Here is a 14927-nt window from a genome sequence, read left to right as displayed (position 1 = left end):
TTCTCAGGCTAAAACAGAAACTAACAGACTTTAACATCACTGTGTGAAAAAATACATATCTCTAAGATGTTTGTAGATCTTGAAAATCGTAAAACAATAAAACACTTTTACACTTTAAACCTAGTAATTAGTTCTTTTTCAAGACAGTACAAAAAGTTCTAGCTCTAGACTATGTGTCTGCTACCCTGAAACTGAGAGAGAACTTTCATAACACAATTGTAAAGAAATTTAATTTCAACTTATTTTCTTGAAGTTTTGCAAGTTTACCCTTTTATGTTCTAGTGTTCACTGTTAAAACATAATTTTGCACAGGTATATAGTTTATCCGAATTTCTGTTCTAAGTCAGCAGGACATGCTGTGGTTACATTTTAGCTCAGTGCATAATATACAGTTCTGTATAAATCATATCTATATTCACAAATGAGATATGATTATTTTAAAAAATTCCACATAGCTGAGCTGGCGATATTTCGCTATATCACAGCCTCCACAAAATTATTTATAATTTCTCCCCATTAAGATGAAAGCTCAGTTCAGGGTTAAGCTGATCAGTCACTGACATTCATAGCTAAATAACTTGATGAGAGCACAAGGACTTACCTCTGAGCCTATTAAGTTTAACAAGCCTTTTGAAATAGAGGACTATATTATCTTAATAAGTAAACTAGCATCTTCTAGTTTATTAGATATTAAGCACATATGTTTCACAAACCATCTAAAAGGTAGAACCTTCCAAAGTCCAGTCAAGTGAGATCTGACATAGAAATACATAGTTACAGTGTACAACAAGGATCAGTAATGTGAAATCTGACATAGAACCACATAGCTACAGTGTACAACAAGGATCAGTAATGTGAAATCTGACATAGAAACACATAGCTACAGTGTACAACAAGGATCAGTAATGTGAGATCTGGCATAGAACCACATAGCTACAGTGTACTGCAAAGATCAGTAATGTGAGATTTGACAGAGAACCACATAGCTACAGTGTACAACAAGGATCAGTAATGTGAGATCTGACAGAGAACCACATAGCTACAGTGTACAACAATGATCAGTAATGTGAGATCTGACAGACAACCACATAGCTACAATGTACAACAAGGATCAGTAATGTGAGATCTGGCATAGAACCACGTAGCTACAGTGTACAACAAGGATCAGTAATGTGAGATCTGACAGAGAACCACATAGCTAGAGTGTACAACAAGGATCAGTAATGTGAGATCTGACAGAGAACCACATAGCTACAATGTACAACAAGGATCAGTAATGTGAGATCTGGCATAGAACCACATAGCTACAGTGTACAACAAGGATCAGTAATGTGAGATCTGACAGAGAACCACATAGCTACAGTGTACAACAAGGATCAGTAATGTGAGATCTGACAGAGAACCACATAGCTACAGTGTACAACAAGGATCAGTAATGTGAGATCTGACAGAGAACCACATAGCTACAATGTACAACAAGGATCAGTAATGTGAGATCTGGCATAGAACCACATAGCTACAGTGTACAACAAGGATCAGTGAGAGATCAGTAATGTGCAGAGAATCACATAGCTACAGTGTACAACAATGATCAGTAATGTGAGATCTGACAGACAACCACATAGCTACAATGTACAACAAGGATCAGTAATGTGAGATCTGACAGAGAACCACATAGCTACAGTGTACAGCAAAGATCAGTAATGTGAGATCTGACAGAGATCCACATAGCTACAATGTACAACATGGATCAGTAAAGTGAGATCTGGCATAGAACCACATAGCTACAGTGTACAACAAGGATCAGTAATGTGAGATCTGACAGAGAACCACATAGCTACAGTGTACAACAAGGATCAGTAATGTGAGATCTGACAGAGAACCACATAGCTATAATGTACAACAAGGATCAGTAATGTGAGATCTGACAGACACAAAGGGTAATGTGAGATCTTGGCATAGAACCACATACATACAGTGTACAACAAGGATCAGTAATGTGAGATCTGACAGAGAACCACATAGCTACAGTGTACAACAATGATCAGTAATGTGAGATCTGACAGAGAACCACATAGCTACAATGTACAACAAGAATCGGTAATGTGAGATCTGGCATAGAACCACATAGCTACAGTGTACAACAATGATCAGTAATATGAGATCTGGCATAGAACCACATAGCTACAATGTGCAACAAGGATCAGTAATGTGAGATCTGGCATAGAACCACATAGCTACAGTGTACAACAAGAATCAGTAATGTGAGATCTGGCATAGAACCACATAGCTACAGTGTACAACAATGATCAGTAATGTGAGATCTGACAGAGAACCACATAGCTACAGTGTACAACAAGGATCAGTAATGTGAGATCTGGCATAGAACCACATAGCTACAGTGTACAACAAGGATCAGTAATGGGACCATTCCGATCTCATTGTTCTTTAATGATTTAACATGGGAAACCCTGAGAATCAGCTGCATTCTCTATGCAAATGACATAGTGCTAACAGATGTATACATTTTCACAAAAAAAAAACAGTTTAGAAGGACATCAGCCTTCTATGGAGCTGGTTAATAATTAGCAACCGTATTACCAACACTACAGAAGCAGTCATTCAGTCTTTAGGAACTTTCCAAAGACCATATAATATCTATGCATTAAGGACCCATGCAGTAAATCGGTGTAACACAAAAACAGTTTAGCAACTTATTCAATCCCCAGTTAGCTTTCACTAAATATATGAGACAAACTGTATGTAAAGCCCTACAACTAAACCTTTGCTATAAGATACCTCATCTCCTTTTACCTGATGTGCACAATGTTATTGTATTAATGTTCTTATCCCTAGAACAAAATAAGACATCCCTATAACAGCACTAAACCCTATAGAGAATACTGCCATATGCCAGATACAGAAAATAAAATATTAAGCTTCTGTCATCTAGGAAAAAAGTGGATATCAGTAAAAGATCATTTCAATTTCTCCTAGATAATTAAAACTTCAGTCTACTCTGTGAAACCTATTGCCTCCACAAATCAATAAATTAAATGCAAGGAGAGTCCTGCACAAAACCAACCTGCATTGTAGCTCACAACTGCTGAAAAAGCATTTTCCAAAATATACCTAGCAAGATGAAACTCAACCACCTCCAAAATCTTAAAGAGTAATGTATGCTCATAGTTATCATAAAGAGCAAAGTATGTTCACAATTACTAGAAAAAGTAGAGCATGCTCACAATTATCATAAAAAATAATGTCTGCTCACAATTTTGAAAGGTTCTCAGAAAACTGCTGTCTGAAGCTAACAAATGCCACTGTTATACGTTTCTTAGTTGTTACATTTTTCCATGAATTCTCTGAAACCACCATGATAAAATCCTACTGGTAAATATGATGCCTATAAGATGTACATATACTTATGACATGATTATTGCCTGTAATTCTTTAGTAATCACAGGAACATTTTTTACTGTATTTAATATACTGATTAAATTGTATTAAACTGATATAGTCCTTTACTGAACTTTACCGATAATGAATGCTCTTAATTATATAAGCTGACTTTGTGGTTATGCCAGAAATATAGGAAATCAGTTGTCCTCTGTCATGACTGAAAAGGGTCTTTGGGGCAGTGATATATGTATATATATATATATATATATATATATATATATAGATATATATATATATATATATATATATATATATATATATATATATATATATATATATATATATATATATATATATATATATATATATATCTATATATATATATATATATATATATATATATATATATATATGTATACTGTTTGGTATAGTAAATGTAAGTTCATTGCACATAACTCCAGGACTGCACTTTGTTTGATACCTACAGAAAACAGGAATAATGCATAGAGCTTTGGTGCATAAGGGAATGCCAGACCAAAGGGAGACTGTACATGCAGGCAGTAAATAAAGAAGAGGTATTTGAAACAGAGAAGAAAATCTGGAATTCCAGTACAGGACTCCAGAGCATAAGACTGAGAGAAATTACAAAACGAGATACCAAAGGTGGAGACACAAAGTTGAAGAGGACAGCATTGTTACTAAGGACAGGAGTACTAGCCATGATGACAATGATAGAAAAGAAACTTCATTCATGTTTTACAAGCAATATTCCATGCAGGATATGTGCATAAATGAAGAGTAAAGATGTAACGCCATGGAGGTACAGCTATGAAAGTGGATATAGGAAAAGAAAAGGCTGCTGAGGGAACATCTAGGGCACTTTGAAGATTATGTTACACATGCTGTTAGGTGAGTATGTGTGTATGTGTGTGTGTGTGTGTGTGTGTGTGTGTGTGTGTGTGTGTGTGTGTGTGTGCGTTTGAATATATATATATATATATATATATATATATATATATATACATGGGCTTATTTTGACTTCGCCAAAAACTTTATTTTAATGAAAACCCCAATCACTCGAGTGTTACTCTGGGAAACTAACCACTTGGCCACCACAAAAAAAAAAAAAAAAACAATGAACAAAAGCAAATCAAACTCACCTAAGTGGGGGTGAGGGCTGCACACCTCACACCCCGATCTACATTTACCAGCTCAGAGATCCCACTATAGTGGGGAAAAGGGCAAAGTTCACCATGGTAACCAAGTGGTTAGTTTTCTGAAGTAAAACTCCAGTGATCTGGGTTTTCATTAAAATAAAGTTTTTGGTAAAGTTGTCTTGTGGATGTGACTTTTGGGTAAGTGAAATTTTGATAATAACAGGTAGACCCATCTATATATATATATGTATGTATACATATATATTTTTAAATATATATAATGGATGCAGGTCAAAACAGCAAATGGCCACATGAGCAAATGTTTTTTGAGGCTGTGAATAAACAGCAAATGCTCATATGAGTGAATATTGCTGTCATTGGAGTTTTTATCTATGGTCTTTTGTATGGTATGGTGGTACACAGGGTAACATGATTTGCCCTTACCTCGCTGTTGTATGATCTCAGAGTTGCTATACATAATTATCCAGGGGGTGCAGGGAGGCTTTAGTTATTTTCAATCATTTTAAATTCAAGCTAAAATGATCATTCTTTCTTCTTTCACTTTTGTGAGAGTTTGATGCTTGATGAACACACATTTATATGTGTATATATAATATAGCTATCTCTCTCTCTCTATATATATATATATATGTGTGTGTGTGTGTGTGTGTGTGTGTGTGTGTGTATGTGTGTGTGTGTGTGTGTGTGTGTGTGTGTGTGTGTGTGTGTGTGTGTGTGTGTGTGTGTGTGTGTGTGTGTGTGTGTGTGTGTGTGTGTGTGTTGGGGATTTACTCAAGATTGCTAGGCTTCACTTCAGCTTGACCACCACAAACCATGACCCTTGAATGGAGACAGCCATATGTCCTGATTATTGTGATTTAAACCCCATCTGACTACATATGTGAGGTCATCATATAATGCTATGGAGGCACAGTACAGAGAAGTGGAACTGGGAATGCATGCAGAAGGTACTTAGCATAATATATTTTCCTGGTATATTTCCTGTGCATTCAGCAGGTATGGCAAAATGAAAGAGAACTATATAGCTTAATGGGTGGTTTGGGGACTGGTGCTATACCCAGAGTTTTGAAATTGCAAAAGACTTTTAAAACATGTGGGGGATCAGAAGTTGCTTGCTGCTCACTGCCTACTTGTAAATACCAAAGAGAGAGATCTTCTGATATCTTGATTTTAAAATTAATGAGTGATGGGTGATAATATTAGCATTATTAATGAACAAATGGAAAAAAGCTTGATTGGAGAGAAGTTAATATGAGACTGTGTAACAGGGTAGGAGTGAAGAGAAGTAATAAGTACAAGTTGATATTTTGTGGGGTCATAAATAAATGTAAAATGAGCTTGTTGCATGCTGTAGTAGAACAAGGAGGTATAAATATATTCAGGGGCAAAAAAATCACAGTGGAAAGTGATAGGCCCAAAAACTATGCTGTACCTCAGTTCAGATGGGCAAAGCCTATGAAGGCAATTGCAACTGTAAAATAAGAATTGTAGAAGAGATGGATCATGATTATGATGAAAAAAAATAAATGGAGGATGACATGCTGACTTTGATTGCCTAGTGGGCAGCTACAACATAAATAGAATCAGCTACATATAAGGAGGTAGATGACAATATTGTAATCAGAATTAGAGGGAGAACAAAGAACTGTGCTCATGGTGATCTTCCATTATGGCATTGGGAGGTACTCTCATCTTAGAGGAGGCAATCTATACACATTTTCAAGGAACCTAGACTAAACCAGTGTAAGTATGTGTGAGAATACTTTTGATGTAATCCAAGCAAATGCATATGGTGTAATTTTTTTTAAGGCTGAATACATGTGAAAATGTAAAGTTTGAATTGTGCTATATCTGGGCATGTGTTGAAATATACTGTGGTAGTAAAGATTACATTTCATTTGTCTGATAAAATATGTAGATAATTAGTACACATACGTTTTTCTTTACTTACAATTAACATTCTGCCTCCAATATGTAGATAATTAGTACATATACTTTTTCCTTTACTTACAATTAACATTCTGCCTCCAATATGTAGATAATTAGTACACATAATTTTTCCTTTATTTATAATTAACATTCTGCCTCCTCTCTACACCTCTGCCATGTCACCTTGAACGCATCCTGGTATTCCATGTTTGTAGTTAGTTGGGGGTCATTTCCATAAGTGCAGAGGACCATCACCACAGAAATCTTTCATAGAGCCACGGGAGTTCCTGCTCCCTACAATCTGTTTTCTATGTTCCCTCACCCCCCATTTTTCCTGTTGAGGGTGTACTTTTCTTATCTGCTGGTCATTATCATATGCATCAATCGCATGTTCTCAAGACTAATTTGCTTTTGAATGAAGAACTCCAGCTCCTTGTTTCTCTGGTCATAACCTTTTACTCTTCTATTTACCCACCTTTCTGGTGGAAGTTTTTCTTTGTACATTCCTCTGGACTCTTTCCAGCAAGCTGGTAGCAATATGACTGCATGGCCTCCAAAACTGCATGATGTTCAGTGGGACTGATATAACAAGAACAAGGCAGAATAGAACCATTACGTCTTTGCTCCAACAATCTATATCCCATGCATTCTGCTTGCAGCTGACACTGAGCTCTCACTCTGCTACAGGTCGTCCATTTGAGGTGTGATAATTATCCCCAAAGACTTCCACTGTCCATCACCATTAATTCCTCTCTTCCTTTTGCTACTTCACACCAAGGTTACTGTACCACAAGTGCAGTACTTAGCATTTTTGTGCACCAAACTTCAAATGGCATATATCTTTCCATACACTCAGCCCTTCCAACGCCCTTTAGAGTCTTCGCCTATCCACTATGTTTTGATATGTCTTTGTGTTATCATTGAAGAGGATGATGTTCAATGTTCCCTCAGATATATGTGAAATGAGCCAAGGAAGGAATACTGGATTTATTACTGACCCATGCGATACTCTATTAGTCCCTTCCTATATTTCTTACGTCATTCTACTCATCACAATCTTCCATTTTGAATGCTTTAATGCATGTTATACACTGGTTTCACAGTGCTGGTCATACCATAACCCCCTCCAGTTTTCCTAGGAGCCACAGCACCAAGTCATAGCCCTTAATGAATTTCAGGCAGGACACATCTTCAGGTATGTCTTTGTTAAGTTCTAACGTAAGGCAGTCAAAACATTTGACAGAATGTAACATTTGTAACCAAAACACTTCGTCACAAAACACCAAATAGATTGCGCTCCAAGTCAACAATAAAGGATGTCTTCTGTAGTTCAATCAAATGCAGCCAGGAATACAACAAAACACTTTATTGCACAAAACGATCCAAAGTACAAACAATAGTCCTGTGTATAACCAAAGCCTAGGGATTCTGATGAAGTCTCCGATTGGAGACGAAAGCGCTTAATCCTAGGCTTTGGTTATACACAGGACTATTGTTTGTACTTTGGATCGTTTTGTGAAATAAAGTGTTTTGGTGTATTCCTGGCTGCATTTGATTGAACTACAGAAGACATCCTTTATTGCTGACTGGGAGTGCAATCTATTTGGTAGAATGTAACATTTGTCTGATGGCTTGTCTTGACCATGAACCCAAGTTAATTGTTGCCATCTAGAAACACCATCAGTCCTTTCATCAGAGTTCTCGCTTTCTCTTTGCCTGGCACAGATGTAGGGATAAAAATATTTTGGTTCCCCAAATATTTCCTGCTTCCATCAACTTGTGTAAGAGGACCACTATTACATTCTGCACCTTCGATACTTCTGTAGAGATAATTGATATGTTTAAAAGTGCCATAATGGTATCAATTTGCACACAACCCAAATGTCTGAGGGACGTGTTAGGTAGGCCATCTGGTCCTGTTCATTTCCTTCTTCTCTGTTCTATTACTCATCGACTGCTCTTCCCACTGAACCCAAGCTCCTTTGCATCACAGACTCCTTGTTCTCTGCCTCCTTTTTTGTGACAACTGAAAAAATACTTTTACTTTGTCACTGGCTTCTTTGATTTCACTCCTATTCTCACTCAGTCTATGCAAGTCTAGCCATCCCTTCCACAAAATCATCATTTGCTTCCCTGCTTGACCCCTCTCGACAACTTCTGTATGTCATATGCCTTTACTCCTTTCACCTACATTGCTATCCTTCTACAGGACTCATTGTCCTGTCCATTTTCCATCTTATAGTTCTCTTCTTCATAGATTCATAGATTCATAGATAAGTACTAAGCTAACTGCTCTTGTGAGCCATTTTAAGCCTAGCCAATTATCCCTTGTGAGACTCAAACTCTGCACCTTGTGTTTGTAAGGCAAACACCTTAACCATTAGGCCACCCTCCCTGTTTCTTGTTTCGCCCTCCTTTTGCCATTATCATTAACATCACTTTCCTGTGTAGCATAATGGCTTGCTCCATTTTTCTCTTTTTTCTTGTTCATCAAATGTTTACTTATTTATAGCCCTAACAACTACATTCAAGATTTACACCAAATTTGTTCACATACACTGACTTGACTCAGATCCCAGGACCTCTTCTGCCTCTCAATCCTTTTCTGTACAACTCATTGTCCCAGTTTGCTCTTGTCAAGAGTCAGCTCACCCATGACTATAACCCTTCTTCTTCCCATTCTACACCCCTCTTTTATTCACCACCGTCTTCCTTTGATGTATTTAGGATCAATACACTATATCAATGCACCTGCATTTTACTTTGTTTATACCACAGCTTTTATCACAAAAAAGCAGCTTTTATCTGCTCTTGGGATAGTGATTGACCTCCTCTCTGATCTCTCACATCTAATGCCTTTCCATACATAGGTCCCCAGTCCATCAGTATCTCCCCCCCCGTCTCTCCCAAATAACCTATAATCTGCCTCCCCAATGCACCAATATCTCTTATCCCTTATCTATGAGGCAGGTTTCTCTGATACCAACAATGGGTATATTCTCTTCAGACATTTGTAATCCCCATGTTATTTAATTAATCAATTAATCATCAAATTACTTATTAACCAGATCTATGGCTGAAGACCCTTTTCCGCCATAATCCAGGCTCAGAGATTGAACAGGCAAAATAATGACTACTTAGCAAAACTAAATATGCACACACAGTAGTGAAAAGAGAGCAACACTGTATAAAGCTGCAGAAAAATCCCAAAGTATACAGTAAATATTCATTACATTCATCTGGAATGTTTGATGTCAGGATATGCATACATACACATCAAATGCAAGGAGCAATGTATATCTGACAAGCTTATAAGAAAACATCTGAGGGTTTCAACAAGAACTGTTAATGCCTAATTATAGAAATTAGGCTATAATTACACAATGGGTATTTACAGGCTATACATATATGTACAATGCATTTGCAAACTGCACATACATTCACATATACTCTGTAGCTGAAAAGACTACAGTTTATATAACTTTGTTAATGTAAAAGAAGAGTACAATTTGCCTGCTGTGTGGTCCAGGTTGGGTACATGTGGCCCCTAGGTTTGTGCATGAATAGACCATTAACCTCCTAACATCCCTCACTCCTCCAAAAATATTGCTACCTTATTCAACACACACCTCACACAAACCATACTATCAGTAGCTAGACAACACAACCCCCCTCCAACCCACACCTTCAACTAGTAATCTCCCCACTGTCTTCTCTTTTTCTCCTGTTCCTACCTCCAACATAAAAAACCTCTAAACTTAAGCCCACTAAATTAGCAGCAGACAACCTCCCAAGTAAATACCTACAAATCACAGCTGATGCTCTGGCCTACCCAGTATCCATCTTGATTAACCGATCTATGTCAGAAAGCTAGAACAGTATGGAAAGTATCACATATAATTCCCCTCCACAAAGATGGCCCTTCCACAGAACTAACCAATTACCACCCTATAGCTATTCTCTCTCCACTCTCCAAAATACTAGAGAGATGCATTCACTCTCAGGTCTCAGACTACCTCCTTACTAACAACCTCCTTTCCAGTACTCAGCATGGTTTCTGACCAAACCATAGCACCACCACTGCCTTACTCTCCTTTACTAACACTATCCTTCAGCATAAAAACAATGGCTATCTCTCCTCTTCTACTTTCCTAGACCTATCTAAAGCATTTGACATGGTCCCACACAAACAACTCATTTCTCTCCTCAATAACCTATTCTTCTCTCAAGCAGTCACCAACTGGTTTCAGACTTACCTGTCTGACTGCCAATAATCAGTTATATGGCAGAATGACATATCTCCCCAACTACCTGTCTCTATAGGCGTTCCCCAAGGATCCATCCTTGGACCCCTACTCTTCTCTATTTTCACCAATAATCTAACCTCTGCCACCAAACATGGCACACTCATACAATACGCAGATGACTTGAACCATCATCTGCTCAGCCCAGTCCCTACCCAAACTGCAAAACGTCACACAGGAAGCCTTTTCCTCTGTTGAAACTTGGTTATCCGATGCCCAGTTAATACTCAATCCAAACAAATCTAAAGTACTCATCTTCCAACCCACCAAACATACTCAAAACAACTCTCACTTTAACATCACAGCAAAAGACAACACCGCTATACACCCAACAGAACACACCAAACTGGTAGGAGTGGAAATAGACAGTAAACTAAATTTTGACATTCACATATCCATGACCATAAAAAAAGTCCACAAAAAACTAGGAACATTATACATAAATAAGTAACTTCTCACCAAAGCAGCAAAGATTTCAGTAGCAAATTCACACCTTATCTCCACCCTACTTTATGCATCTCCAATATATACCAACCTAAGGCAAGGTGATTTAAACAAGCTAGAGGCCTGCTACAACAAAATCGCCAAATTCACCACAGGGGCATCCTACCGTAGTCTCACTTGCTGAACTGGGCTGGCTTGAACTGCCTCACCTCCTTCAATGGTATCAACTCACACTCACCCAAAAACTAGTAAACCATCCACTAAAAGTTCCAGCCCTCCAGAATCTACTCCAACCCTATAGCACCACCAGACCACTAAGATCCAGCAGCAAAAATCAACTACACGTCACTAAAGCCAATAACTCTGCTGGAGAAGCACTATTCTCTTGTATCATAGCCAAATTATGGAACTCCCTCCCACCCACAATTACCTCCATACCATCATGCACCCACTTCAAAACTTTACTAAAAGCGCACCTAAAAACATGCTGGCTATGCCCTTGCAACTCCCCCTCTATCACCCACCCCATCCACCCACTACCTTTCTTTCCACCCCACTAACTACATTGATTATAGCAAGCTGGGATGCTCATAAGCCTAACTACTTATTATACAGCAGGAACTTCTTAATGTAACAATTATTAATGTCAGTTATGTACTTCGCAGATGATAAAGATTCTAGTTGTCTACTGATGTACTATGTTCTTCATCTGAAACTATGTTTGTAATTGTTAATTGCTATGTTGATCAAATTGTTAATTGCTATGTAAATCCAATGTAACTACTGTCTGTATATTTCAACTGTGGAACTTTTCTCCCTGGGCCTCCCCTGAGAATAGACCTATGTCCAGTCGGACACTCCCAGTCAACAAATGTAAATAAATAAATAAATTAATTAAAGATCCTAGCTGCTGCAATTTCCACTACTTACTCCCCTATTCATAATGGCCTAAAGAGCTAGACCAACGGTGAATTTGTAGCTCAACATCCACTCATTCAAGATGGATTTAAAACATGTTAGGGTGCTACTTTGTGTGGTATAGAGAATGAGTTTATTACATAGATAGGGGATCATTTTGGAGAGGCCTCTATCCCATAACAGGTTCTGTTAATATTATTGCTATGCAAAGTTGGATACCCAGAATGGTTACTGCTGCTGATACTTGTTTTATGTATGTATAGAAGGAGAGGAAGATTAGGGTCATCTGCAGACTTATAAGCAGAAAAGAGGTTACCATGAAGAAGTCTGTAGGAAATAGAGTAGTGATAGGGATTTTAGATGTTTTGTGTTGCTTAAGGTGCTCGCACCTGAGATTTTCTTTGTAAAGAAGCATTGCATTTTTCTAGTTAGGCAATATGCCTATACTGATACATGCCATAGGAGGTATTACATTGTATTATGAGTCTGATAAGGAGGCATGCAGAGGGACAGTAACTTTCTTGGACCTGGAGGATATGCCTTCAGTTATTAATTGCACTAACTAGAAAGACTTCCCAATGATTAATGAGACCTGGTGGCCAAAAGAGAGTTCATTGTCAACAAATCATCCTGGATCATTTATGCCAGTATATCTTTTAGAGCATCATCTGAGGAAGATGCGGTCATGTTCTTCCTTCCCATAGAAAGCAGTACTGCATTTCTGTGAAATGTGCTTAAGACCATGCTCATGACATTAGAAGATTTGTGTGCTTTAGGCCACTTTACAAGATATGGAAGTAATGCCTTGAGATGAAAGTGGCTGAACGTTTGCAGTCATCAGTAAACATAGCCAGTTTCATTTGATATAGACTTGGCCCCATGCCTGATGTACCTTAACCACTATCACTAAGACAGTTACAGATATTCTTTATGCTTTATATTCTCCTTTAATATTTATTCCTTAAGTATACTTTTGAATCTAATCAGGTTTTCCTTTGCAGACAATCCACTGTGAGCACACCTCTCAACTGTCCATATTTTCACAGGACTCCCAGATTTTTGTTTCATATTTTTGGTCTGTTCCTCATAAAACTTGATGTTTTCTGGATTTTTGTGGCAAATCAGTGAGGATTAAATTCACTATATAATGAAAGACATTTGAGTTTCAGGCTTAATATTCTTCAGAAAATGCATGGTAACACAAGACATTTTATTCTATCAACTTTCTAAGTTTATAAGAGCAATATTTAAAATTTGTCCCTATTTTTATGCAAATGACAAAGTGCTAACAAATGTATACATTTTCACAAAAAAAAAAACTGTTTAGAAGGACATCAGCCTTCTATGGAGCTGGTTAATAATTAGTAACCTTATTACCAACTCTACAGAAGCAGTCATTAAGTCTTTAGGAACTTTCCAAAGACCATATAATATCTATGCATTAAGGACCCTTGCAGTAAATGGGTGTAACACAAAAACAGTTTAGTAACTTATTAAATCCCCAGTTAGCTTTCACTAAATATATGAGACAAACTGTATGTAAAGCCCTACAACTAAACCTTTGCTGTAAGTTATCTCAACTCCTTTTACCTGATGTGCACAATGTTATTGTATTAATGTTCTTATCCCTAGAACAAAATACGACTTCCCTATTACAGCACTAAACCCTATAGAGAATACTGCCATATGCCAGCTACAGAAAATAAAATATTAAGCTTCTGTCATCTAGGAAAAAAGTGGATATCAGTAAAAGATCATTTCAATTTCTCCTAGATAATTAAAACTTCAGTCTACTCTGTGGAACCTATTGCCTCCACAAATCAATAAATGAAATGCAAGGAGAGTCCTACACAAAACCAACCTGCATTGTAGCTCACAACTGCTGAAAAAGCATTTTCCAAAATATACCAAGCAAGATGAAACTCAACCACCTCCAAAATTTTAAAGAGTAATGTATGCTCATAATTATCATAAAGAGCAAAGTATGTTCACAATTACTAGAAAAAGTAGTGCATGCTCACAATTATCATAAACAATAATGTCTGCTCACAATTTTGAAAGGTTCTCAGAAAACTGCTGTCTGAAGCTAACAAATGCCACTGTTATACATTTCTTAGTTGTTACATTTTTCCATGAATTCTCTGAAACCACCATGATAAAATCCTACTGGTAAATATGATGCCTATAAGATGTACATATACTTATGACATGATTATTGCCTGTAATTCTTTAGTAATCACAGGAACATTTTTTACTGTATTTAATATACTGATTAAATTGTATTAAACTGATATAGTCCTTTACTGAACTTTACCGATAATGAATGCTCTTAATTATGTAAGCTGACTTTGTGGTTATGCCAGAAATAGAGGAAAATCAGTTGTCCTCTGTCATGACTGAAAAGGGTCTTTGGGGCAGCGATATATATATATATATATATATATATATATATATATATATATATATATATATATATATATATATATATATATATCTATATATATATATATATATATATATATATATATATATACATATCTATACTGTTTGGTATAGTAGATGTAAGTTCATTGCACATAACTCCAGGACTGCACTTTGTTTGATACCTACAGAAAACAGGAATAATGCATAGAGCTTTGGTGCATAAGGGAATGCCAGACCAAAGGGAGACTGTACACGCAGGCAGTAAATAAAGAAGAGGTATTTGAAACAGAGAAGAAAATCTGGAATTCCAGTACAGGACTCCAGAGCA

Source organism: Protopterus annectens, chromosome 12.part0, assembly GCF_019279795.1.
Source record: "Protopterus annectens isolate FY-2018-M chromosome 12.part0, PAN1.0, whole genome shotgun sequence".
NCBI lineage: Eukaryota > Metazoa > Chordata > Ceratodontiformes > Protopteridae > Protopterus > Protopterus annectens.
The sequence above is the reverse complement of the archived record's forward strand: the minus strand, read 5'-3'. Positions refer to the sequence as shown.